We start from the raw sequence: 27,344 nt of genomic DNA, 5'->3' as shown, positions 1-27,344 counted from the left end.
TGTATATTTTATACTGCTTTTTGTATTTTCCAAAATGTCTGTATCATGCATTCGAAAAAGGAGGTGGAATACCTCCGAAACGTCATGCATTTTTAACTTAATTTATTAAATGTTAAGTTTTACCTGAACCAGTGAGTGCCTTTTTTCTACGAATATATATATATATATATACACAGAGCAAGGAAGAAAGCACTCGCTGAGACTTATTATCCTTTTGAAATGCATTAAGTAACAAAGTGACGTTTTGGGGTGTTATTCCCTTCAGACTATGTTGATTTAATAAATTTCAAAAGGATTATAAGTCCCGGGGAGTGCTTCCTTCCTTGGTCTGCATATGTTTATTTTGAATGCACCTCCGGTGGTTAATGAATCAGTAAAGTTAGTACAGAGCTCTGTGGACAATATATATATATATATATGTTACATTTTGTAATGTTTTCCTATGGGTCTGTCACCCAGGCAGCTCAGGGGCTAACTGTCAGTTCAGGGCTATGGAGTGTACCCCGTCCAGTCTGAGAGTGCAATCCATCCCTGTGTTTTGTATTTACTCAAGGAAGATTAAAAAAGCCTGTGTTACCCTGGGAGGTTTCCAGTTGGTTTGTTTGAAACATGCATTGTGTGGATGCTGGTTAGGTTCCCAGCAAGGGAGAGACCTAGACATGGTCCTGGGTTTGATCCTTTGATTCAAATTGCAACTGACTCTCCCATTTTTGCCTTTAAATATTACTGTGTGCCTGCTGGTGAGTGCCAGGTTTTCAGTGTATTGTGTATATATATATATATATATATATATATATATATATATATAGATAGATAGATAGATAGATAGATAGATAGATAGATAGATGGATATATATTTATTTACTGTTTATTTATATATATATATATATATATATATATATATATATATATATATATATATATATATGGAGATAGATAGATGATAGATATATATTATATGGATTATTTAGAATATTTTACAGTATGTATAACAATTTTATTTATTTTTTTATATTTAATATTTCAATAACACACTTTGAAGAACACAATTCTTCATGTGCAATAACTAGGAATGGGTAAATTGTTCGCAACATTTGAAAAATTAAATTAATTTTAACACATTTGTTTGTTTGTTTCGAATGTTAAGACGTTTGTACAGCATTCTAACATTCACTTAATGTAATTATGTTTCTAATGCTATATTTTTTATAGCTGTAAATATTGCATATTCACACAATGCTGTCTATCCCTAAACTACTGTTGACAGAGATGTGCCTGCTTAGACCAGTGCCCAATTTACCATTCACCTTAGCTGTGGGTTGCTGCCTTTACTCCTCAGATGTCATGGTGATGTCTTGGGAATATTTATCAAAGCATCAACTGAAAATCTGCTTGAATCCTGCGTCGTATTTGTCACGAGATTGATCCGCCATAGTTATCAAAGCGTCAAGATCATCAAATGTTGAAATGTGTGACGAAATATACGGTTCCGCGATCTCAATCCGAGGCAGATCGATGCTTTGAATTTTGAGAATGAAGCATATTACATAATAAAAGTAAATTAGAAACTTTATTAAAATTGTATACCCTTTCTAAATCAAACAATATTATTGCTCCACATGTGGTGCACTAGTAGATATAGGGATTAAAATTAAAAATACATTACTACTTAAGGATTATGTTACAACTTGTCTCTCATTACAAAGCAAGGGGACAATATTATTTCTCCAAATTTTTGCAAAATTTGCCTAAAACTTGTCGCACTAATAAATATAGACATAAAAATGAAATAAATACACAACATAATATAGCTAACTTCATTTATATATTTTTTGAAAAATCTATTTGCACCATATTTAAGCCATGTAATACAAGTCCCACTCTCCACTTCGCACCAAATTTGACGCAACACTTTTCGCACACAATTATGAACACTAGTGAATTTTTCAACCACCTTTGATTGGAATATGCACAATCACATGATTTATGACATCAGCCAATCTGATTCAAATATACATTTTAAACTATCACTAACAAATCAAATTGATCGATACTTGTGTCATTGATCACTCATCAGAACGTGTAAGTGCCATGTGTTACATTGTGTATTATAATTTGAAAGTATGTATATGTGAAATTAGTATTAAAGATAAACATTGATGCTGACATTAGGACACACAGTGTAATTCTTTAGACAAGGATTTTAAAATTCGAATTGATGTTTGATTCAATATAATCTTAAGCTTATAGCTCAAAGGAATAGCCCACCTAACATTAAACTGTCATGATTAAGATACAGCAGAAATTAAAATCACCTCTTTACTGTCATATTTTCACTGTTTTTCTTCCTTCTCTTGAATTTCTTTTTCAGTAAGAAATGTCATCTTATACGCCAGCACATTTTATAACACCTGTGTAGGGATGGTTTTTAAAACTAGATTGCAATCAGGAGGGGTTACACAGGTACAGAGAATAAACTGGCCCAGCTCTTAATATATTCATTGAATGCAAAAAAATACATATGATACCCCGATTACATACTATATTAGCAATTATTCCTGCTCAGAATAATAATACATTTACACTATATACATATAGTGGTATAAATAAGCACAGATATATGACAGACAACATTGTTTAGAACAAAAAAAGGAACTTAGGGACATGTAAATATGTTTTCAAAAGATTTCTGACATAACACATACACACACACACACACACACATATATATATATATATATATATATATATATATATATATGTACTGTATACAAAAGCGAGAAAGGTGCACTGTCACAAGCAGTCTTGAAATGCAAGGGTGCTGAATGAGGATAAGATACAGCCAACAGAAGATAGCACTCACTGAACTTAAATAATGCAAACAATGTTGTTTATTCAGTGACGTGTCAAGGAATGCTCTCCTTCATCAGAGATATATACAAGTATGTGCAAAGATATATGTACAAATTCTAGAATTAATAATCATGTATAAAAAAGCATATCATGACTTCTAGAAATCTAGAAATACAAATACACATTAATTTATGTGAAAGTATCATAAAACAGATTTTTTTTTGTATAACAAACAAATAGAAAAATAACTTTCTATGAGATATTGTTTGTTGAGGTATAAATGTAGCTATTTCTTGGACATTAACAGATGAAAAATAAAAGATTAGCTTTAGAGAAATGTGCTTGCTCATGGACAGTAATGAAATGGTATAACTAAAGTTGGGAAAAACCCGAATAACTGCGACATCAATGACTGTTAGTTAACAACAGTCTGATACTCATCGCGCCGTACTTGATGCACGTGTTTTTTATGTTTTTTAATGAATTAGGGCATCGTATTTGTGGATCCGCATCAGCGATGTCTGGCGAGCGTATTGACGCCGGCAAATTCACTGAGATTGATGCTTTGATAAATATCCCCCTATAGCTGTGGGCTGCCATGAATCTATGTCATAGAACGAGGCACACGATAATCAAAAATCTACTGCCATTTTTATTTTGTTATATCAAACATAGCATTTTAAAAGGGGTGGGTTGATATACCTGTGCCATTGTGCAATACTTGACCCTTGGGGCAAAGGTTGCCAGTCCTTGAAGTTATCTGTTGTAAAATCAATTTTAATTGATTACACAGATTAGGGAAAAAATATTCGCTCATATTGCCAATTGGTTTCCCTAAAAGTAGATTTGCTTTTATTTTCACTGTAAACTCTCATGAGCAGATCCTTTAAAAACATCCAGTAGTCACTTATATAGCAATCATGTAGTTATATGGTTACTATCAGTTGACTAAAACAGAAATTAGTTCTAGTAAGAATTATTATTATAATTATTATTATTATTAATATTCGGCCAGATTATGAGTTTTGCGTTATGAGCAGCCCAGTACTAACTTGCAAGCTATTTCCATCGCTCACCTCCCTATAGCGCTGCTATTACAGGTTTGCAAAAACACGGCGTTAGCAGGAAATATGGCAGCGTTGAGCTCCATACCGCACACAAATACCAGCGCTGCATTGAGCTGGTTTTACGTGCTAGTGCGCGATTTCCCCATAGACATCAATGGGGAGAGCTGGCTAAAATAAAGCCTAATACCTGCAATAAAGGAGCGTAAAGCTCCATAATGCAGCCCCATTGATTCCTATGGGGAAAGAAAAGTTATGTTTACACCTAACACCCTTACATAAACCCAGAGTCTAAACACCCCTAATCTGGCGCCCCCGACATCGCCGACACCTACATTACACTTATTAACCCCTAATCTGCTGCCCCCAATGTGGTTGCTACCTACATTACACTTATTAACCCATAATCTGCCGCCCCCAATGTTATCGCTACCTACCTACACTTATTAACCCCTAATCTGCTGCCCCGATGTCGCCACCACTATACTAAAGTTATTAACCACTAAACCTAACCCTAAGTCTAACCCTAACCCTAACGTAAACCTAACCCTAACACCACTAACTTTAATATAATTAAAATAAATCTAAATAAAAATTACAATTAATACCTAAATAATTCATATTTAAAATTATTATTATTATTATTATTATCGGTTATTTGTAGAGCGCCAACAGATTCCGCAGCGCTATAAACAAAGGGGGAGTACAACAAAACAATTATAGGGTAGAGGGCCCTGCCAAGAGTTGCACTTTTGTAGTCAGCTCTTAAGAAGGTGATCTACAAATAGCTTGACTTTTAGGCTTACATGCTAAGAGGGTTCAGGGGATTGCAGTGGAGGAGAGGAACTGGAAAGGTTAGCGTAGGTTGTATGCGTCCCTGAACAATAAAGTCTTTAGGGAGCACTTAAAGCTTTTAAAACTAGAAGAGAGTCTTGTGGAGCGAGGCAGAGAGTTCCACAAGATGGTAGCCAGTCTGGAGAAGTCCTGTAAACGGGAGTGTGATGAGGTGACAAGAGAGGAGGAGGTCATGAGCAGAGCAAAGGGGACGGGAGGGAGTGTATCTGGAGACAAGGTCTGAGATGTAAGGGGGAGCAGTGCAGTTGAGGGCTTTGTATGTCAGAGTGAGAGTTTTGTGTTTGATCCTAGAGGCAAGAGGAAGCCAGTGAAGGGATTGGCAGAGAGGCGCAGCAGATGAAGAGCGATGTGTAAGGAAGATGAGTCTGGCAGAGGCATTCATTATGGATTGTAAAGGAGCTAGGCGGCAGGTGGGGAGACCAGAGAGGACAGAGTTGCAGTAATCAAGGCGGAAAGAATGAGATAGTGGATTAAAATCTTAGTTGTGTCTTGTGTAAGGAAGTGTCAAATTTTAGAGATGTTTTTAAGGTGGAAGTGGCAGGCTGTAGCCAAGGACTGAATGTGAGGAGTGAAGGAAAGATCTGAGTCAAATGTGACCCCGAGACATCGGGCATGTGGGTAGGGGTAATGATGGAGTTGTCGACAGTTATAGAGATATTGGGGGTGGAGATTTTGGAAGAAGGGGGGAAAATGAGGAGCTCAGTTTTGGAGAGATTTAGCTTGAGGTAGTGAGAGGACATCCAGGAAGAGATGTGAGAAAGACAGTTAGTGACACGGGTTAGCACGGAAGGAGATAGTTCTGGTGCAGAGAAGTAGATTTGGGTGTCATCGGCATACAAATGATATTGGAAACCGTGGGACTTAATTAGGGAACCTAGTGATGATGTATAGATTGAGAAGAGAAGGGGACCGAGGACAGAGCCTTGCGGTACTCCGACAGAAAGTGGTGACGGGGCAGAGGAGGCCATAGAGAAGGCTACACTGAAGGTACGGTTTGACAGGTAGGAAGAGAGCCACGAAAGGGCTGTGTCACAGATGCCGAAGGATTGAAGGGTTTGGAGCAAAAGAGGGTGGTCGACAGTGTCAAAGGCTGCGGACAGATCAAGGAGGATAAGCAGAGAGAAGTGGCCTTTTGATTTAGCTGTAAGTAGGTCGTTGGTGACCTTAACAATAGCTGTCTCTGTGGAGTGATAGGGACGAAATCCAGATTGCAGCGGGTCAAGAAGGGAGTTTAACGTAAGGAAATGGGATAGGCGTGCATATACTAGTTTTTCGAGAAGCTTTGAAGCAAGAGGGAGGAGGAAAATAGGGCGGTAGTTGGATGGGGAGGTAGGATCAAGGGAAGGTTTTTTTGAGGATAGGTGTGACCAGTGCATGTTTCATCGATGAGGGAAATGTACCAGTGCTGAGGGAGAGGTTGAAAATGTGTGTTAGTATAGGGGTAAGGGTAGCAGAGAGAGAGAGGGGGGAGCAGCTGTGAGGGGATAGGGTCAAGGGGACATGACATGGCTGCACATTTTAAAGAAAATTTAAAACTAAATACTTACCTATAAAATAAACCCTAAGCTAGCTACAATATAACTAATAGTTATATTGTAGCTATCTAAGGTTTTATTTTTATTTCACAGCTAAGTTTGTATTTATTTAACTAGGTAGACTAGTCAGCAAATAGTTATTAACTATTTACTAACTACCTAGTTAAAATAAATACAAATATACCTGTTCCATTGCCCAAAGTCTCTAATCTAAAAATAAAACCCACCCAATAAACCCTTAAAAAAACCTAACACTAACCCCCGAAGATCCACTTACAGTTTTTAAAGTCTGGACATCCATTCTCATCAAGCCTGAGAAGACTGCATCTTCTATCTTCATCCTTCTGACGTGGGGCGGCTCCATCTTCAAGACATCAAGTGCAGAGCATCCTCCTCTTTCGGCTACTGAAGAATGAAGGTTCCTTTAAGGGACGTCATACAAGATAGCGTCCCTTGAATTCCTATTGGCTGATAGAATTATATGAGCCAATCAGAATTAAAGCTGAAAAAAATCCTATTAGCTGATCCAATAAGCCAATAGGATTGAGCTTGCATTCAATTGCCTGATTGGAACAGCCAATAGAATGCAAGCTCAATCCTATTGGCTGATAGCAGCGGTAGTGAAAAAGCAGCGTTATGAGGCTTTTTCACTCATAACGCAAAACTCGTAATCTAGACGATTGTTATTACAACACTGTGTAATAGCAGCTGGACTTATATAACCTTTCTATATCCTGTCAAGTTCAGAAGTTTAACATCCAACTACCACTTGTCTTATTTCGAGGAGCGAATCCAGACTTAAGTTTCGAGATAACAATGCTACCAAGTGCAGTGCCATTTTGTTAGTATTGTTTTGCAGTTATTATCTGCTAAAACCAAAAGATATTAGGCTGGAGAAGTCTGCAGTGTGCATTTCCAGATCTGAGCATCAGAAAATCCAAAATTTTAAGAGCTAATTTGTATGAAAAGGGGACAAAGTAATTCATGGAATTAGATTGCAAAATTGTTTTATTATGCATAATTAACTATTTATATTAAATTAAAATGTTGAGGTGTTTACTGTCCCTTTCATTTCCATTCTAGAATAGCTAACTTGTGTGATCTCTTACAGCACAATTATTTATTGGGTGATTTATTAAATCCTATTAAATTTGTGTATCTGGAGAAATGATAAAATATGTAGTACTCGTTTCATGTTTAATTGTGGCAACTCTGCTTAATTAGATCAACATATTAATTTAAAATCAGCAAAATAGGATTTTCTTTAAAATGTGCAGCCATGTCATGCCTTACTTATGTTAAGGAAAGATAAATAAACCTTATTTCAGTTATTCAAGCCTTTTACATTAAAGGTAAACAAAACCCAAAAATGTTCTTTCCTGATTCATATAGAGCAGTTTAGGTGCTTGTTAATACTTTGTGCAGGAGGTTAGGTTTTTTTTTATTTCTTGCGGGCGGTTACGTGGCTTTTAGTCATTTTGTGAGGGTGTTGCGAGGTTTTTTAAGGCTTCGGGTTTGCCTGCGCTGCATTCAGGTGGATTCCGAAAATGGCAGGGTAGTAAAAGCATGTACAGCCAACATTCCTTTGAGGATGCGTGCTCAACTGGCGACGGCGACGGACGCGTTACAAACTTGATTATAGTAAAGATATTTAAACATTTAATGCAACTTTAAAACATACATCTACAAGTTATTCTCAGACTAATCTTTTCTTTGAATGCATCATTATATCTAGCATTTATTTAGTGTTTCCTTTTTAGGTTTCCTTTTTTTAGGTTTCCTTTAAAGGGACAGTAAAAGGTTTCCTCTTTTTTTTGTTTCCTTTAGGTTTCCTTGTTTTAGGTTTCCTTTAAAGGGACAGTAAAGTCAAAATAAACTATCATGATTCAGTCTGAGCATGCAATTTTAAACAACTTTCCTAAATACTTCTATTATCTAATTTTCTTGTTTTTTTGGTATCCTTTGTTGAAAAGTACACTTAGGTAGGCTGAGGAGCAGCAAAGCACTACTGGCTAGTAGATCCTAATTCATGACTGTACATACTGTTACTGTATATGCCAACTGTCATCGGCTCACCAAATGTGTTCAGCTAGCTCCCAGGCGTGCACTACTGCTCTTTCAATAAAGGTTACCAAGAGAATGAAGTTGATAATAGAAGTAAATTGGAAAGTTATTTAAAATTGTATGTTCTGTCTGAATAATAAAAGAAACATTTTTGGGTCCATTTTGTGAACTCATTGCTAATTGGCTTTTTCACAGTGAGGATGTGTTGTGATATTTAAATAGAAGACCTAGTGATTAAGAAATGTTTTGTCTTTCAATAACATAACATAACATACACGTGTGAAAACTTTATGATTGCATTACGATATTTTATCTGTAGTTGCTTTTCAATGACCAAGCTTCCCTTTATTGCCCAAGTAGGTGGAGCCAATCCAAATTTGCTCTTGGAGTAGAGAAGTATTGCCATTGTCGTTGTGTTAGAATAACAGAATTTTGTGCAATATCTTATCACCTTTGATGAGTTTAATTAGGGACACATATATAGGTAGCAGGGTTAGGCTTGTGAAGTCTGCATCATTACATATTTTATATTATATTATCAATGTGTTTAATATTCCTTTAAGCATTTTCTTTTTCAGCATTTTTTTAAATAAAAAATAAAAAAGAATACTTACAATAAAATGTAAATTATAAATAAGATGAATTCCTGAAAGGGAAATTTAGCCAATAGGTCTCACATTATCCAAAAAGCAAATTCTAGTACAAATTCTAAAAAAAAAAAAAAAAAAAAAAAAAAAAAAATTGTTGGAAACTTAAATGCTTAAATGAAACTATATTTTCTTGAATTTACTGATCTTTTATTAAGTCAGTCATAATAGTGATACTTAGCGAATATTATATGAACAAAGACAACTGAATTAAAATTACTTTTCCACACTTCTTCCTAACCCTTTAATCTATAAACAACTCCAGTATCTTTATATCGTATGGAAAAACCCAACCTTGGAGAATGAAAATTGCTGTTCTGGTCATTACATTGATAGCATGCACACATTTTAATAACTGCTTGAAACTGCACAGGATAACTGTAACAGATACTTCTAATAAACTAGAATACAAAAAAAAAAAAAAAGATTGGTATCTAGGTCATTGACCTAGCAGATCTAATTCCTATACCGAGGAGGTTTATAATCTAGGGCATTTAAACATATAATTTCATACATTCCTCAAAAGTAAAAAATAAATAAATATGCAGTATTTTTTGTATGTGTTGTAAACTATGTTATTGATTATAGTAACAAAAATCCATATTTATACATAGATAGATAAATAGATAGAGAGATATATAGATAGATAGATAGATAGATAGATAGATAGATAGATAGATAGATAGATGATAGATTTAAAAACAGAATTAAACAAGAAATATTATTATGTGTCAAAATGTGAACTGCACATGTGTGAAATCGCCCCGCCCCCGCACACACACATAAACAAAAACAATGTGGAAATTGGTGCAAAAAGACTTTAAAGGTGAGTAAATAATATATACTCAAACTAAAGTATCTGGACATTTTATGCAGTGTAAACTCCGTTGAAAACTATTATAACCTGTATCATCATGAGTAGTAAAGTATTAGAAAATGATGTAAATACATTTACCCATAATTTTTACTTAACCCCTTAATGACCACAATGTACCCTGTATGTCACTGGTCGTTTAAGGTTTTTTTCAGGGCATAATACCACAAGTCTAGCAAGAACACGCTATTAATGCCCTCCCTCCAGCAGGCTTTGTGGAATAGAGCAGTCTCAATGCTGGTGGCAAGACCGCACTATAAAACAAACAAATCCCAAAAAAAGGCCAGCGACATACAGGGTACGTCGCTAGTCCTTAAGGGGTTAAATACATAAATCTAACAGATAGGAAAAAGTCCCAATAAGACCAAAGCATTCAAACTCATTAGACATGATTTACAAATTGCAAAAATCCTGTAAACCTTGCATAGAAATTTGAACATTTTAATTTTTTTTTAATCTGATAAAACTCTCAATTCGCCCTGAAGAGCATATGCTTAAAAAAAAAAAAAAACATTTAAAATGTAACCTTTATCTTTTTTGAGTACTAATTTCAAAATTTTAGCTACCAGACTTTTTACCTAGGGGTTCCTCCGGACATAAATGCTGGTAAGGAATTTAGCTGTAACATTGCAAGAGGGTTTCTAGGTTGGACCAATGTTAAGGATAAACCTATTAAATCTGAAAAGATGTTTGTGTGACCCATGGTTGTGTTTTTAGTGCAATAGGGTTGGTGTTATTCTAATAGAAAAAAAAATGGGTGGAGTCTTGAGTAGTAAAATATGATTGGGTGATTAGTAAAGGGAGAGATGGGGGTCTTAAAAATGAATAATTTTGAACCAAATTATTTTCAGCAGCTTTATGGAAAATATCATTACTTTGTTCAAGTACTGATGTTATCTGAAATGAATTTTGTAAAGTGCATCAACATAGCTTACCAGGTCATAAACACAAGAATAGCAAGCTAGATTTATGTCAGAACTCATTCTTCTTCCAACAAGAGAATGCAAAACAGAGTTAACAAGAGCCTGCAATGTCAGTAAAGAGGCAGTGGTCATGACTGCACAAGCATTAGCTCAGGAAATTATAACAGCGAACCTTGACTCCACTGCTATCTCCAACTCATGACACACAGAAGGCTGATTTTAATCAATATAGAGTGTCTGTTACAGTGTATTTTGTAGCAATGTTATGTATTCTAGATTCTCAACCAACATCATTCATTCTAACATATCATACAGTCAAAAAATGTCTCCTACAAATGATTGATTTTCATTTGCATTATGGGCAAACCTTCACAAGAGGACCAGAGCAGTTACTGCTTCTGGACTGGAAGAGGCCTTTAAAAAGTGAATACATTTGTTCTATTGGTGTTCAAACCTATGCTATTTATACCTATCCATCACACATCTGACACATGGCAGTATTTACATGCAATTATTTACAATTTATGAAATTGCAGATATACAACAGACTCTTCAATTAAACAACCTTGACATGCCTATATTTATTTCTACATTCACTGACAAACAGTCAAACTGCCTATTTCCTACTTCCATGATACCATCATATGCTTCTTTCTGATAGACATATTGGGCCGCATTTATTAAAAGTTAGGTGAACAAGGATCGCTCCCAGGAACCCGTTTGCCAAGCATTGTGGCGAGAGGGCAGCATATGCTGCCCACATTTAACTGAGATAAGCATAATCCACTCTGCACACTTAACTAAGACAGCTTAAACTCGAGTGAGCATGAAACACTACACCTGAAGCTTTATAATAAATGGGACCTATTAATACATAATAGCTACTAATGCATGCAAATAGGAATACTTGTAAAAGAATAGTAAAGTAAATAACCAAGGATAATTTTAATACAAACATATTATTGTTCTGTTTTTAAATCCCTTTTTAATAAGTTGACAGATGTACAGAGTAAATCCTATTTATATAATTATAAATATATATATATATACAGTATATACATACAGTATCTCACAAAAATGAGTACACCCCTCACATTTTTGTAAATATTTTATTATATCTTTTCATGTGACAACACTAAAGAAATTACACTTTGCTACAATGTAAAGTAGTGAGTGTACAGCCTGTATAACAGTGTAAATTTGCTGTCCCCTCAAAATAACTCAACACAAAGTCACTAATGTCTGAACCGTTGGCAACAAAAGTGAGTACACCCCTAAGTGGAAATGTCCAAATTGGGCCCAATGTGTCAATGTTTTGTTTGGCCACCATTATTTTCCAGCACTGCCTTAACCCTCTTCGGCATGGAGTTCACCAGAGCTTCACAGGTTGCCACTGGTGTCCTCTTCTACTCCTCCATGACAACATCTTGGAGCTAGTGGATGTTAGAGACTTTGGGCTCCCCCACCTTCCGTTTGAGGATGCCCCACAGATGCTCAATAGGGTTTACATCTGGAGACATGCTTGGCCAGTCCATCACCAAGGCAGTGGTAATCTTGGAGGTGTGTTTGGGTGTCGTTATCATGTTGGAATATTGGGTAGAGGTGAGCGCCAACAAAAGGCTGAGGGTAGGGTAGGGAATGCCAAAATAGGCTATAATGAACTGGTTGAATATAGAATATTTATTCCATACAATGATTGTATTAAAAAAGCATTAAAAAACAATAAAAAACCATATACACTGTTAGTTTTTCATGGATCCATGTTACAAAGAAAAGTAAAAAACAGTACAATATAATAAAAACAATTGTAATAATGATGCTATTGCCTTTTATGCTGGGTATTTGTTATGTGATGAACTCCTTGATTGAGTCCAGTCAGTATAATATGCTCCTGGTAAGTAGTCCAATATTGTGCAAAAAAAGGGATTTAAGTGCGATCAGTGTCCAATACAACAATTCAGAAAAAAGTGTGTGTTCACTCTATGTGAAAAAAATGATAATAAAATGGTGACGAGATCCCTCCAAAAAAATGTGTTATCAAAAATGAAAAAAGGTGAAAAAAGATAAAAAAAGGATAAAAAATTGTGTCAATTTAAAAATCCAAAATGATGTTGGTGATGTCAGTGCAAATCAATCAATCAGTGGTTCAGTGTTGATACAATATTTTTAAACATTAAAAATATAAAAAAAGGGAAAAAAACCTGAAAAGAAGAAAACAAACAATACTCTAATATATGCAATCTGTACACTGGATATATCAGTAATATGCTTACTCAGATCTGTCGACGCGTTTCGGCCATATACCTCTGGCCTTTATCAAGACTAATGAATTGAGTAAGCTCACAGAATTTATAAGAATTATGGCTGATGTTTTGGCGCCAAACGCTAATAAGCCATGCCCCCTTCCTGTTTGGTAGCATTGTGGGTATGGGCGAAAGCATTTATTATACTTGTGTCATTAAGGTCATTGTTGTGTTTTTAGAACATCTGAAGTTATAGATTTTCTTTCTAGTATATATCACTAGTTCGTGTGTGTCCTAATATAAGTTTGTTTGTTCGTATATATACTTCCGATTTCGCTAGTGAGTCTAGCCCTTACTTCCGGTTTAGCCCTTACTTCCGGTTTCGTTGCTCTATGAGACGTTTTAGTTCTAGATATTCATATTGATTCTTATGCTAGTGTGTGAGTAGTTTTGTTGCGATTTTTCTTAGCCATATGTTTTTGAATAAAAATGTTTTAATAACATTTTTATTCAAAAACATATGAATCCTTTTAAAAGCATCAGGTTTTTACAAACATCAGCATTTTATATGTTAATTTATTGTTGATTGTAGACTATTTATATTGGTTCCAAAATAAGTGTATGTTCTTAAGGATATATCCAACAGATTTTACTAATAAGTGTATGTTCAATAGTTTTATCAGCCATGTATATTCAAGTCTTTCACCTACTATGTCTCCCAATGTCTGCACCCAATATTTCATTTAAAATATATTTTATACAAAATATGTTTTATACAGTCTATTGCATTTAGCTTTTCATTGTGTCTGCATACTTTTAAGTTAATTCACTCTTAGAGTGTTTGAAGATCCAATCTAGAATAACGATCTGACTTATCATACAGCATAGTCACACATTCGAATCCTATTGCATTTATTCTTTTTCAAAACATACATGTTTGAATTGCCCCTTTTGCACAGTCATTATAGCATGTCGGCTTTTACCTAGTAGCGATACAAACCGGAACCGGAAATAGGTAACCGGAAGTAAGAAAATGATAAACAATAACAACACATGCAGCGATACAAACTGAAACCGGAAATGGGAACCGGAAGCAATAACTGGCAAATTAAAGAAACACATACAGGACTAGAAACTAGAGAGAAAGAATAGAGCCCATATAAATAGATGGCTAAGAAAAATCACAACAAAACTACTCACACACTAGCATAAGAATCAATATGAATATCTAGAACTAAAACGTCTCATAGAGCAACGTAACCGGAAGTAAGGGCTAAACCGGAAGTAAGGGCTAGACTCACTAGCGAAATCGGAAGTATATATACGAACAAACAAACTTATATTAGGACACACACGAACTAGTGATATATACTAGAAAGAAAATCTATAACTTCAGATGTTCTAAAAACACAACAATGACCTTAATGACACAAGTATAATAAATGCTTTCGCCCATACCCACAATGCTACCAAACAGGAAGGGGGCGTGGCTTATTAGCGTTTGGCGCCAAAACATCAGCCATAATTCTTATAAATTCTGTGAGCTTACTCAATTCATTAGTCTTGATAAAGGCCAGAGGTATATGGCCGAAACGCGTCGACAGATCTGAGTAAGCATATTACTGATATATCCAGTGTACAGATTGCATATATTAGAGTATTGTTTGTTTTCTTCTTTTCAGGTTTTTTTCCCTTTTTTTATATTTTTAATGTTTACAAATATTGTATCAACACTGAACTACTGATTGATTGATTTGCACTGACATCACCAACATCATTTTGGATTTTTAAATTGACACCATTTTTTATCCTTTTTTATCTTTTTTCACCTTTTTTCATTTTTGATAACACATTTTTTTGGAGGGATCTCGTCACCATTTTATTATCATTTTTTTCACATAGAGTGAACACACACTTTTTTCTGAATTGTTGTATTGGACACTGATCGCACTTAAATCCCTTTTTTGCACAATATTGGACTACTTACCAGGAGCATATTATACTGACTGGACTCAATCAAGGAGTTAATCACACAACAAATACCCAGCATAAAAGGCAATAGCATCAGCCACTGACTCTATCATTATTTACAATTGTTTTTATTATATTGTACTGTTTTTTACTTTTCTTTGTAACATGGATCCATGAAAAACTAACAGTGTATATTGTTTTTTATTGTTTTTTAATGCTTTTTTAATACAATCATTGTATGGAATAAATATTCTATATTCAACCAGTTCATTATAGCCTATTTTGGCATTCCCTACCCTACCCTCAGCCTTTTGTTGGCGCTCACCTCTACCTTGTATATATCCTTTACACATTGGGCACGCTAGGGTACCCATCGAGGAGAGCTAGAGGCATCCCCCATTCCCTTTCCCCATCTGTTCTTTGCGCAGGATATACACTCTTTTTATTCATGTTGGAATATTGCCCTGTGGCCCAGTCTCCAAAGGGAGGGGATCATGCTCTGCTTCAGTATGTCACAGTACATTTTGGCATTCATGGTTCCCTCAATGAACTTTAGCTACCCAGTGCCGGCAGCACTCATGCAGGCCCAGACCATGACATTCCCACCACCATGCTTGACTGTAGGCAAGACACACTTGACTTTGTACTCCTCGACTGGATGGCCGCGACACACGCTTGACACCATCTGAACCAAATAAGTTTATCTTGGTCTCATCGGACCACAGGACATGGTTCCAGTAATCCATGTCCTTAGTTTGCTAGTCTTCAGCAAACTGCAGGCTTTCTTGTGCATCATCTTTAGAAAAGGCTTCCTTCTGGAATGACATCCATACAGACCAATTTGATGCAGTGAGCGGCATATGGTCTGAGCACTGTAGGCTGACCCCCCACCCCTTCAACCTCTGCAGCAATGCTGTCAGCACTCATATATCTATTTCCCAAAGACAACCTCTGAATGTAACGCTGAGCACGTGCACTCAACTTCTTTGGTCAACCATGGTGAGGCCTGTTCTGAGTGGAACCTGTCCTGTGAAACTGCTCTATGGTCTTGCCCACCATTCTGCAGCTCAGTTTCAGGGTGTTGGCAATCTTCTTATAGCCTAGGCGATCTTTATGTAGAGCAACAATTCTTTTTTCAGATCTTCAGAGGGTTCTTTGCCATGAGGTGTCATGTTGAACTTCCATTGACCAGTTTGAGAGTGATAACACCAGATTTAACACACCTGCTCCCCATTTACACCTGAGACCTTGTAACACTAACGAGTCACATGACACTGGGGAGGGAAAATGGCTAAATGGGCCCAATTTGGACATTTCCACGTAGGGGTGTACTCACTTTTGTTGCCAATGGGTTAGACATTAATGGCTGTGTGTTGAGTTATTTTGAGGGGACAGCAAATGCACACTGTTAAACAGGCTGTACACTCACTACTTTACATTGTAGCAAAGTGTTATTTCTTCAGTGTTGTTACATGAAAAGATATAATAAAATATTTACAAAAATGTGAGGGTATACTCAATTTTGTGAGATACTGTATATATATATATATATATATATATATATATATATATATATATATATATATATATATAAATATATATATATAAATAAGGAAAGTAGTTATGGAGTAATTTAAAACCATTATATAAATGTCTATGTCTATGACCTTATATAGTGCCCTTTATGCCAATAATCAGGTATTCCATCAAAAGTAACACACACATGAACATTAAATATTATCCACACCCACCTGACCAACCTCTTACTTCCAATAATTGATTAGGTCGTATTCAGAATTAAGACCCTGGGGACTCGAGTCTGTAAGTTGAACACCCAAAACATCTCACGTTTCCCTAAAATCTGACCTCTATCCCCTCCACGTAAGGGAGTTTTAACCCATTCAATGGCTTGCCACCTCAAGGTGGCGCTGCTTTTATTATGAACAAATGTAAAGTGTTTTACAAGGGGAGTTGTTGCTTCACCAATTTTAATTGTAGACAGGTGGTTACGTATCCTGGCATTCACTTCAGTACTAGTAAGACCCACATATTGTAAATGACACTCAATGCACATAAGTATGTAAATGACATAGGAGGATGTACAGTTGAGGCAGGCAGAGATTTTAAACACTTCACCCAGTGACTTCGGAGTGAAATTCCTCCGAGATAAACATGGTTTACATCTTGATTTGCCGCACCTGTACATCCCCCTATGTCTGAGCCAGGACCCTTGTTCATTTTCGAAACTATGCGGTAGTTCAGATGGAGATAGAATATTTCCTAAAGTTCTGCTTCTTCTAAAGGAACAACGCAAACCTTTGTCTACACAGCTCACAAGCCTGTCATTAGCTGACAACAGTCTAAAGTGTTTACTCACAATATTACAGATATCTTTGTACTCTGTACTATAATATGTGACAAAGGTTACCCTATCATGAGACAAGGTGTCCTGTTGTTTTGTAGTGGATTTAGGGCCTCTGAGTAGCATTTTACTGCCTATTCTGTCTACCTGTGATTGTGCTTGGTCAATAACATATTTAGGATAGCCCCTCTCTTGTAACCTTGTTCTGGCACCATTAAAGTATAGTGCACTACTTTGAGCTCATTTACCATGGAGGGGTCTAACATAAATTTTTATTCATTGCTACCAGTGGCAGAAAGAGGGTATGGAGATCAAGATATGGACACAGTGTTTTCTACTGACATCACTACTTTTTCTTTAAGTGAACTGTTTGACAAGATGGAATTATTACTTATAAAGGAACATAAGCTTCAATTTGATGTGTGGACTTATAAAAGTATGTAAAGTTAAATATCATACCAAGGGGACTAAGAATCAACAAGTTTCCTACCTTTGAAGTTAAAGACACTGAATTTGTGGACTCTTGGAACTCTGTATTGACAGAATGTTCCCTAAGATTGATGATTTTACTTATTTCCTATAAAACTAGATTTTTAGCCACTATCAGAGAAGAAATAGATATGTTGCAACAAGCATTGAATGGCAGGAAACCAGAGATTGATTACCCTAAATTTAATGGCACACTAAGGGTTATATTAATAGAATCCAAAAATCTAATTCTAAATATGAAACATACCAAATACCTCAGGGACCAATCAGATTATGACAATCATACTGTCTATATTTGGAGTCATTCAAGTAGAAATCAAGGTAGAAGATCTAGTAATAGAAGAGGTAGATCCAGGAGTAGAAACAGGGGCAGAGGTAGGGAGGGGAATCTGGGCTCCGATTATTCACACGCAGGACCAGGTCGAGTTTCAGACAGTGAGGCAGAGTCAGGGGAATAGACAGGTGCATCAGGAGCGGAGGAGACAGGAGAAATACCTAAAGGTATATTAAAGAATACATCAAAACAAGTTGCAATTAAAACATCAGCCCCTTTTACCAAACCTGATCAAGTGAAACCTACTAAGCAGAACACACAAGGTGCCCATACCAGCAAAGTAAATAAGAATTTCAACACCAAATATGTGAGTGGTAATGACCAGCCTACTAATATTAACATTAAAAACACAGGTGAAGATAGGAGAGCATTTGAGCAGGCTTTTTACCAGACCAAGAAGAAAACAGGCATAGGTCAGGCAAAACAGGAAAGATACCCACTGAGGGGAAACAAGGTGACCAAATACCAGTAGAAAACGAAAATGAATATAATGTCATTAATCTTTCTACTATGCAACTTTCACATATACAACTTAAGGTACTTAGTTACGGTCTGACTTTTGCCCTTACCTGTACTTTTGACCTTTTCAGAACCATGTTGGATGTAAACAAATTGATTAGAAATTTAACCTTGAAGAAACATTTCCAAGGTGAAACTATAAACTCTGATTTAAGCTTTGCAGCTAATACTTTGATCCAACATGGTTCTTATATAACTACGCCACTCAATTTTTCGGAGGCATGTGATGTAATCACATTGCAGAATTTAGAAGGAAATGTGGATTCTATGGATCCACAAAATTGTTTAACAAGTTTTAGTGGCTTTAAGACAAAATCAGAATTCTACCCCATACAGATAAGAGGTCCAGTTTTAGAGACTTTTTTTAAGAGAGTTGAAAATGACCTTACCCACCTCTCTTCCACTACTGGAAAAAAATAGGGATTCAAGCATTAAATCTAACCTAACAGGTAAAGAAGGACAAGCACTTATTGAATTGCAGAAAAATAAGAACCTCGTGATCCGGTCAGCGGACAAGGGAAGTTCAGTGGTAGTCTTAGACAGAACAGCTTACATTAGTGAAGCCCACAGACAGCTACATGACACAAATAATTACGTAGTGTTGGATAAGGATCCCACTAGGATCTTTCAAAGAGATCTTAAGACACTCTTGGATGATGGTTTGGAAGATGGGCATTTTGATTTAGCCACCTATGAGTATTTATATACTGAATATCCGGTGGTGACCATCTTCCACCACCTTCCAAAAGTGCACAAAACCTTGACAGATGTCAAGGGACGACCGATTGTAAGTGGAATAGGGTCAATTTTTGAACATCTGTCACAATGGCTTGCTGCCCTTCTGTATCTCTTTGTGGGTTAGTTTACAGAGCCATCTTAAAGATACAAAAGATCTATTGAATCTTATGGAAGAATTTAGATGGGACATAGGGGCTTACAGATGGCTAACAATAGACGTGGTGGCCCTTTATTCCTCTATTCCACACGAGGAAGGTTTTAGAGCCATTGGATACTTTTTGGAAAATGTTTCCACTTTTGATACTAGTTTTGTGGAGTATATATTGAGGGTCACACGCTTCATGCTCACACATAACTATTTTCGTTTTGGGGACACTTTTTATCTCCAGAGATGTGGGACAGCTATTGGGGCCAAATTTGCACCCTCATATGCCAACCTTTTTATGGGTTGGTGGGAGCTGTCCCACATCTATGGAGATGAAAACCTACATAAGGATCACATCGCCTTCTATAGGCGTTACATAGATGATCTCCTCTTTGTGTGGCGAGGCCCAATTTTTGACTTGACAGATTGCATCAATAGACTTAATGAGAATACGGTGGGTTTAAGTTTTACGTTCGATCAACGTCATAAACTACTTGGATCTCTCCTTGACAGCAGATAAGGGAGGACGAGTCCTCAGCAGCATTTATAGGAAACCCATCACAAAGAATACTTTGTTGCACGCCAAAAGCTGCCACCCCAAACATGTACCATTGGCAGGAGCTAAAGGTGAACTAATAAGGATTAAGAGAAATTATACAGAAGAATCAGTTTATCGTACACAATGTCAAGACCTAGAACAAGGTTACAAGAGAGGGGCTATCCTAAATATGTCATTGACCAAGCACAATCACAGGTAGACAGAATAGACAGAAAAACGCTACTCAGAGGCCCTAAATCCACTACAAAACAACAGGACACCTTGTCTCATGATAGGGTAACCTTTGTCACCGATTACAGTACAACAATATCTGTAATATTGTGAGTAAACACTTAAGACTGTTGTCAGCTGATGACAGGCTTGTGAGCTGTGTAGACAAAGGTTTGCGTTGTTCCTTTAGAAGAAGCAGAACTTGCCGCATAGTTTAGAAAATGAACAAGGGTCTTGGCTCAGACATAGTGGTTGTACAAGTGTAGCAAATCAAGATGTAAACCATGTGATTTTAGCATTATCTCGGAGGAATTTCACTCCAAAGTCACGGGTGAAGTGTTTAAAATCCCTGCCTGCCTCAACTGTACATCCTCCTATGTCATTTACTTACGTGCATTGAGTGTCATTTACAATATGTGGGTCTCACTAGTACTGAAGTGAATGCCAGGATACGTAACCACCTGTCTACAATTAAAATTGGTGAAGCAACATCTCCCCTTGTAAAACACTTTAAATGTATTCATAATAAAAGCAGCGCCACCTTGAGGTGGCAAGCCATTGAATGGGTTAAAAATCCCTTACGTGGAGGGGATAGAGGTCAGATTTTAGGGAAACGTGAGATGTTTTGGGTGTTCAAGTTACAGACTCGAGTCCCCAAGGGTCTTAATTCTGAATATGACCAAATCAATTATTGGAAGTAAGAGGTTGATCAGGTGGGTGTGGATAATATTTAACGTTCATGTGTGTGTTACTTTTGATGGAATACCTGATTATTGGCATAAAGGGCACTATATAAGGTCATAGAAATATACATTTATATTAATGGTTTAAATGATTCCATAACTAAAATAGTGCCTATTCCATCCTTAGTCTTTATCTCTTTTTCACATTTAATTTTTAATTTGTAAACATCATTTCCATTATTTTTCTAATTGTATCCTCTTGCCTCTTGGTCTTCACTTATATCTGGTAATGCACTAACGCACTAACTTTTACATAGACCATGATGCTGGACAGTGTGTGCTTCCAGGCTATAGCATTAAAGTGAATACGAAAGGGGCAATTTGATTTCCATCCTAATGTGTATAGAGACACGCGTTCATAGCAATCACTTCCATTTATAGCTGTTATACTCCTTGTTCTCTATACTCTCTTTACACAATTTATAAGTTGTAGGATATAGAAGGTAACCAATTCTTGATATTATTAAGAAGGTTCAGATTGTTATGGCATAACAGCATATAGCTTATGTTTGCCTATATAAGTGCAGAGGTTATCTTATTCGTATCTGTTTAAAACTTAATTGTGTATGTATATTCTTTGCCCGGTATGACAATGGTTAAAGTTTTTTGTTTACCATCTCACACATTGGAAAGCATTCCAATTAACCAATGAAAATGTTCTTTGCCTTTTAAATAGAACAGCACTGGTGTACTCCATCAGCTATGATTACGGTATCACACCGAAACATGTTAGCCTGTGCTGAGTGTTTGTATTGACCCCCCATGGATTTTTGTATTCTATTTGGAATACAATAAATTTTGATATTTTTTATTGACCGCCGGATCAACTTTCCTGATTTTCTACTTATTGGCAGGATCTGGGGTCATACTTTGAGCTTGGAAGTCTTCTCTCTATGCAGGACGTGCTTTTCCCTGCATTTATGCCCCTCTATTGCATCAAGGAGCAGACACGGAACAGCCTAACAGGTGATTGGCTGCATTGTACCACATGATTGGATCGGATTACGTCATTAGACGTCCTCGATACAGCTTACAGCATACAGCAGAGTAGCTGTGGAAGATTCTCTTCAATCAACAACAGGAATTCGGCACACAGAGCCTGAGAAATAGAGGCCTGAACAGTACATAAACCGTGAGTGTAAACAATCATAGACTGCTTGAGGCAATACATTTCCTCAGTTTTTCACCTGCTTGTACTGACTTTCAACTGTTCACTTGGATTGGGCTTAATTAGTTTGGAATTTTGAATCTCAGGTTATAGAGAGACAGTTTAAATTAAATCCCTAACAGGGAGCTTCATTTGTAATTGTGCACTATACATCCTTCCTTTGAATAACTTTATATATATGCAAACTTTTTTGCAAAAGCACAGAGCAAAGCATACAAAAGTCCACATCCGCAATGAGTTTCTAAAGTAGACTTAACTATATATTATCATTCAGACAAGCAATGTCAATGCACAGTTTAGTTCTATATATTAACTAACCTACTGACTGGTAGATTGTGAAAACTAAAAAAAGAAACGTAATCTGTTGTATGGGTCATTTCTCAGTTAAAATGTGTTTATTTGGATGTATGGTATTCTATATAAATCAGTAAAAAGTCTAGAGCTTGTGGTTGCTTTTTATGTGGGAATGAAATAAAAATTATAAAATTTTTAACACGTTTATGAAAGTTTAGTGACACTTTGAAGGGATATAAAAGTACAAAATGTAAATGCTCAGTTGTGTTAGAACATTTATGTATTGCACAACTGCTTGCAAATAACCATGGGTCTAATCCAGGGGTTTTCAAATCTGTCCTGAGGCCTCCTTAAGAGGCCAGATTTTTAGGATATCTGAACTGGAGCATAATAAACTCATTAGTAAACATGCGGCTAGATTACAAATTGTGAGGTAAGCTTAAAAAGCAGTGTTAACAGGTCCTAACGCTGCTTTGTTACGCCCACTGCTATTACGAGTCTTGCAGGTATAGGTGTACTGCACACTTTTTTGGCCTTACCGCAAACCATCTTCCGTAAAATTCGTAAAGCCTTTTTTCTATGGGACTTCCATAGGGCCGGTATTATGAGTTTGTCCTCGGAGGCCATAAAGTGAACAGTACACCCTACCCCGTCAAGATTCGTTCCGCATTTTAAAGTCAGTAGTTATGAGTTTTATGTTACAATGCTGTAACATAAAACTCATAACTAAAGTGCTACAAAGTACACTATCACCCATAAACGACATATTAACCCCTAAACCGAGGCCTTCCCGCATCGCAAACACTATAATGAATTTTTTAACTCCTAATCTGCCGCTCAAGACATCGCCACCAATATAATAAACATATTAACCCCTAAACTGCCGCACACACTAGTTAAATATTATTAACCCATAATCTGCTGCCCCCAACATCGCCGCCACCTACATTATACTTATTAACCCCGAATCTTCCGCTCCGGACATCGCCGCCACCTACATTATATTTATTAACCCTAATCTGCTGCCCCCAACATCGCCGACGCCTACCTACATTTATCAACCCCTAATCTGCCCCAACACTATTCTAAATTTATTAACCCCTAAATCTAAGTCTAACCCTAACACCCCCTAACTTAAATATAATTTAAATAAATCTAAATACAAATTACTATCATTACCAAATTATTCCTATTTAAAACTAAATACTTACCTGTAAAATAAACCCTAAGCTAGCTACAATATAACTAATAGTTACATTGTAGCTAGCTTGGGGTTTATTTTTATTTTACAGGCAAGTTTGTATTTATTTTAACTAGGTAGAATAGTTATTAACTATTTAATAACTACATAGCTAAAATAAATACAAAATTACCTAACCTAAGTTACACTAACACCTAACACTACACTACAATTAAAAATAATGCAATCAGCCAATAGGATTAAGCTTGCATTCTATTGGCTGTTTCAATCAGCCAATAGAATGCGAGCTCAATCCTATTGGCTGATTGGATCAGCCAATAGGATTGAAGTTCAATCCTATTGGCTGATTGCATCAGCCAATAGGATTTTTTTTCAACCTTAATTCCGATTGGCTGATAGAATTATATCAGCCAATCTGAATGTAAGGGACACCATCTTGGATGACATCATTTAAAGGAACATTCACTCGTCATTAGCCATCGAAAGAAGAGGATGCTCCACGATGGATGTTTTGAAGATGGAGCCGTTCCACGTCGGAAGGATAAAGAAAGAAGATGCCGTCTGGATAAAGACTTCTGCCCATCTGGTGGACCACTTCTGCTGGCTTCATTGAGGACATCTTGCCGCTTGGATGAAGACTTCTCCCGGTAAGTGAATCTTCGGGGGTTAGTGTTAGGATTTTTCAAGGGTATATTGGGTGTCTTTATTTTTTAGGTTAGGGCTTTGGGCTTCAATAGAGCTAAATGCCCTTTTAAGGACAATGCCCATCCAAATGCCCTTTTCAGGGCAATGGGGAGCTTAGGTTTTTTTTGGTAGGGTTTTATTTGGGGTGTTGGTTGTGTGGGTGGTGGGTTTTACTGTTGGGGGTGTTGTTTGTATTTATTTTTTTTGACAGGTAAAAGAGCTGATTTCTTTGGGGCAATGTCCCGCAAAAGGCCCTTTTAACGGCTATTGGTAGTTTAGTTTAGGCTAGGGTTTTTTTATTTTGGGTGGGTTTTTTATTTTGATAGGGCTCTTAGATTAGGTGTAATTAGTTTAAATATCTTGTAATTTGTTTTTTTATTTTCTGTAATTTAGTGGGGGTTTTTTTGGGTAATTTAGCTAATTTTATTTAATTTATTTAATTGTATTTAATTTAGGTAAGTTATTTAATTGTAGTGTAGTGTTAGGTGTTATTGTACCTTAGGTTAGGTTTTATTTTACAGGTCAATTTGTATTTATTTTACCTAGGTAGTTATTAAATAGTTAATCATTTTTAGTAACTATTCTACCTAGTTAAAATAAATAAAAACTTGCCTGTAAAATAAAAATAAACCCTAAGCTAGCTACAATGTAACTGTTATATTGTAGCTAGCTTAGGGTTTATTTTATAGGTAAGTATTTAGTTTTAAATAGGAATAATTTAGTTAATGTTAGGAATTTTATTTAGATTTATTTAAATTATATTTAAGTTAGGGGGTGTGAGGGTTAAGGTTAGGGTTAGACTTTTTTTAGGGGTTAATAAATTTAGAATAGTGGCAGCGACATTGGGGGCGGCAGATTAGGGGTTAATAAATGTAGGTAGGTTGCGGCGACATTGGGGGAGGGAGATTAAGGGTTAATAAATATAATGTAGGTGTTGGCGATGTCCGGAGCAGCAGATTAGGGGTTAATAAATATAATGTAGGTGTCGGCGATGTCGGGGGCGGCAGATTAGGAGTCAATAAGTGTAAGATTAGGGGTGTTTAGACTCGGGGTTCATGTTAGGGTGTTAGGTGTAGACTTAGAGAGTGATTACCCATAGGAATCAATGGGGCTGCGTTACTGAGTTTTACGCTGCTTTTTTGCAGGTGTTAGACTTTTTCTCAGTCGGGTCTCTCCCCATTGATGTCTATGGGGAAATTGTGCACGAGCACGTACAACCAGCTCACCGCTGACTTAAGCAGCGCTGGTATTGGAGTGCGGTAATGAGCACAATTTTGCTCTACGCTCACTTCTTGCCTTTTAATGCCGGGTTTATAAAAACCTGTAATACCAGCGCTGTAGGGTAGTAAGCGGTGAGAAAAAACTGCAAGTTAGCACCGCACAGCTCCTAACGCAAGACTCGTAATCTACCTGATGGTTATTAACCTGCTCTCACCCAAGGTAATACTGAAAATCTGGCATGTTAGGGAAGCCTGATGACGATTTTGAAAAACCCTTGACTTAACCCCTGTAAAATAGTAAAACACAGAGTTAAAGTCAACTCCAGAGCAGCAATTAGTATTGGACTTAGCTGAACATATCTGGTGAGCCAATGACAACGGGCATATGTGGATAGAAAGCTATCTCCCAGTACTTTACTAATGCTTCAGAGACAACCTGGGTATGCACCTGTATGTTTTTCAACAAAAGATACCAGGATAGTTAAGTACATTTGATAATAGATGTAAACTGAAAAGTCTTTTAAAATGGAATGCTCTATCTGAACCATAAAAGTTTAACTTTGACTTTTATGTCACTTAAACTCAGCTTGCCCAGTGATGAGGCAATTTTAATTTGTAACCAGCAGCTTAAAGGGACATGAAACCCCAAACTGTTTTATCAAATTTGTTTGATTCTCTTGGTATCATTTGTTGAACAAGCATCAATGCACTACTGGGAGCTAGTGACAACCAATTAGCATATATGTACAGCCGCCAATCAGCAGCGAGCTCACAGTAGGGCATTGTTGCTCATGAGCCAAACCAGAAATGCTTTTCAATAAAGGATACCAAGCGGATAAATCAAATTACATAGCAGAAGTAAATTAGAAAATTGTTTAAAATACATCCTCTCCCTGAATCATGGATTAGAAATTTGTGGGTTTAGATCCCTTTAAAGTCCCCTTAAATGTAAATTTAACTTGTCCCCCCCAGTAAAGAGGTTAAAAAGTCTGACATTGAAAAGTTTACTAAGCATTCAGTAGCTTGTAAAGGTGAAAAACGTTTCCCATTTTACTTTTAAATGAAAAAAAAAAATGTTTCTAATGTGCTACTTTGAAAATATATTATTTAGCTCAAGTCAATATTTAACTTAAAGTAAGATTCCTTAAAGTGAAGTTGATACAGCTAAGTAAACAATACATTCATATGTCAAGACTTGTCAGGAAGAAAGTTCAGTTGAACCTCTTATCCATGTGTCAGAAAATGTCAATTTATCTCTAAGGCAGCATATACTGTTCTACAAAATAATAGAAAAGTATTCAATTTGTAAAATGAGTCAGTGCTCTAAATTCAGTTTCAAGACTGTCAGACGGTACTGGAAATACAATGCTTATATAGAGTGATATTATAAGACAGAAAAAAATATGTAGGCAAGTCAATGTTTCTCTAATATACCTACAAGTAAGTATTATTGGTAATGCTACTATATATTGTTATTTTTTATTATCTATATAATTGAGATTATCCTTTTAGTCATCAATAATATCTCAGAGGTTGTAAGAAAGACTTTTGGTGATCTTAAATAACGAGAACGAGAATATGGAATTTTTACATTTCTATATATTCCTATATTAATATATATACATTCTTCTTCATAACAGAGATGTCAC

Source organism: Bombina bombina, chromosome 4 (genome assembly GCF_027579735.1).
Source record: "Bombina bombina isolate aBomBom1 chromosome 4, aBomBom1.pri, whole genome shotgun sequence".
In the NCBI taxonomy this organism is placed as follows: domain Eukaryota; kingdom Metazoa; phylum Chordata; class Amphibia; order Anura; family Bombinatoridae; genus Bombina; species Bombina bombina.
This window is presented reverse-complemented; position numbering follows the sequence as displayed.